This window comes from Gossypium hirsutum, chromosome A01 (genome assembly GCF_007990345.1).
Source record: "Gossypium hirsutum isolate 1008001.06 chromosome A01, Gossypium_hirsutum_v2.1, whole genome shotgun sequence".
NCBI classification, from domain to species: Eukaryota; Viridiplantae; Streptophyta; class Magnoliopsida; order Malvales; family Malvaceae; genus Gossypium; species Gossypium hirsutum.
In genome coordinates this window covers 39912827-39915938 of record NC_053424.1, presented here as the reverse complement: position 1 = coordinate 39915938, position 3112 = coordinate 39912827, and positions in this window count along the sequence as shown.

Genomic DNA, 3112 nt, shown 5'->3' with positions numbered 1-3112 from the left:
ATTTTTCCTGAAACTAGACTCATATATCTATTTACTAATTTTTTTCTAGAATTTTTGGTCGAGCCAATTAGTACAGTTTATTAGTTAAATTCTCCCATGTTTCAGGGTTCGACTACTCTGACCCCTGTGTATTACAAATCGTATATCTCCCTGTACAGAATTTAAATGACTATGCCGTTTGTTTCTTATAAAACTATACTCAATAATTATTTCATGAATGTAAGATAAAACTCCTAATTGTTTTTGTACAATTTATAGTGAATTTTTAAATTCAGAACATGGGATACAAATATCACTCTGACCCTGTTCCACCAAAACTTAAATATCTCACAAAATATAACTCATATATCTGTTTTGCTCCATCCATATGAAAATAGACTCATCAAGATTAAATTTCATAACTTACTCATCATTTAATTCCATTTATACTATTTTTAGTGATTTTTAAAATTTACATCACTGCTACTGTCAGATTCTGTTCGATGGCAAATTTTACTTTACTATAGATTTTCATGGACTAAATAGCATTTTAAACATACATAACATCAAATATGACTTAGATTGGTCATTCCAATGGCTAATCATTTACAAACCCTTTTCTTGCCAAACCATAGCCATATCATATGATCATTTACACAAAGTGAGAATTTTACCATACATGCCACATTCAAAATACACAAGCCATTTTACCAATTTAGGCCTTCGGATAGTGTGAATGAGTCTTCGACCTATCCCGATTCTCAAGCCGGCTTGTCAACAACTTCAATGAATGAAAAGAAGTGGGTAAGCATAAATGCTTAGTAAGTTCACATACAAATAGCAAGTAACATAATCATGCAATTCCACATAAGACATCATTTGTATAAACAACACCAAGACATTCATGTTTCATTTCATTTAATATCTTTCTACGATTTCATCATACCAAATTCTCAACCCGAGGATTTAAGCACATACCTGTCAAATTTTCTCATTCACCACACTTACCAATATGTCACCTTCATTTTAGGCATTCTTCTCATTCACTTAAGATTCACTCGTTGAACACATCAGAATATAAGTCGAATACGTGGATTTCATGAACGTAAGTGCCATACCCGCAGCTAGATAAACTCAATAGCTTGCAGAACTTATGTAGCCAAGCTACCATGTAACCCGCCCATAAGTGAACTCAGACTCAACTCAACAAGCTCAGGCGTTCGCATCCATAAGTGAACTCGGACTCAACTCAACGAGCTCGGATGCATAGTTACATCTCACGAACTCAGACTCAACTCAACAAGTTCGGAACTCAAATATCCTAGTGACATGTCACTTGTATTCTAATCTATTCCTAAGGTTCAAACGGGCTTTTTTCCTCGATCTCACATCTTTGCCGTCTTCCATGGAATATTGGAACCGATACTCGGTGATAGTTCACACTCATCAAGTAATTCACATAATTACATATTATTCAACAATAACCACAAAACATAACATTTCATGATAATAATAAGCATCATATCATATAAACAACATTAAATTGCTTAAAATGACAATTATGTTACTACATTTACACATGAACTTACCTCGATACAAAATTATTAGCAATCGAGCCTATTCTTCGTAAACTTTGTTTTTCCCTCGATCGCGACTTAAATCTCATTTCTCTTGATCTATAATGCCAAATTAATCTTATTTAATACATACATTCATCAAAACAACATTTAATACGAACTTTGGCAAAATTACATTTTTGCCCCTAAACTTTTACATAATTACACTTTTGCCCCTAGGCTCGGGAATTAAACTTCATCCCTTATTATTATGTTTAATGACATGCTGATGATTTTTCCCTTCTATGACAACATCAAATTATCACTCTAACATGTACTTATGACTATTAGGTATTTTTATCGATTAAGCCCTTTTACTCGTTTTCGCTTAAAATCGAGTAGCACAAGTTGTCTAACATAATTTAAAACATCATACTCTATCATAAAACACCAAAATACACAAATTTCACCTATGGGTATTTTTCCAAATATGAACCCTAGGTTGAATTATTGCTAGCATAAGTTAATTCGAGCTACCGGGATTTCAAAAACATAAAAATCATTAAAAATGGGGCATGAAATCACTTACTATGAAGCTTGAAAGTTGAAGAAACCCTAGCTATGGGGAGAGGCAAAATTCGGCAGCAACCATATGGAGAAGATGATCATTTTGTGTTATTTTTCCCATTTTATTTCATTTAATATACAAATGACCAAAATGCCCTTACTACTAAACTTTCCAAAAATTCCATCCATGTCCAATTTTTGTCCTTAGACTTAGAAATTTGTCAAATTGCTATTTAAGACCTCCTCATTAATATTCCAAAGCAATTTCATACTAAAATCTCCTAGAATGTAAATTTTGCAAATTATTCGATTTAGTCCCTAATTTCATTTTAAGCACTTTAGGCATAGGATTTCATCACGAAATTTTACACAATCATGAAATCATATCATAAAAATAAAAATAATTATAAAATAATTATTTCTATCTCGAATTTGTGGTCACGAAACCACTATTCCAATTAGGCCCTATTTCGAGATATTACAACTCTCGCCCCTTTAAGGATTTTCGTCCTCGAAAATCTTACCGGTAAACAGGTGTGGGTATTGGTTTCTCATAGTTTCCTCAAGTTCCCATGTAGTCTCTTCTACCCCATGCTTTTGCCACAATACTTTCACGAGAGCGACACTTTTGTTTCTTAGTTGCTTGACCTCTTGAGCTAAAATCTTAATCGGTTCTTCTTCGTAAGTCATATCTGGTTGTAGCTCAACTTCTGTCAGTGAAATTATATGTGAAGGATCCGAACGATACCGATGTAGCATAAATACATGGAAAACATCATGCATCCTCTGTAATTCAGATGGCAATGCTAACCGATAAGCTACTGGTCCAACTTTTTCAATTATTTCATACGGTCCAATAAAACGTGGACTTAACTTGCCCTTCCGTCCAAATCTAAGGACTTTCTTCCATGGAGACACTTTCAAAAATACCTTATCACCAACTTGAAACTCGATTTCTTTTCGTTTCAAATCCGCATAAGATTTCTGTCTATCTGAAGCAGCTTTCAAAC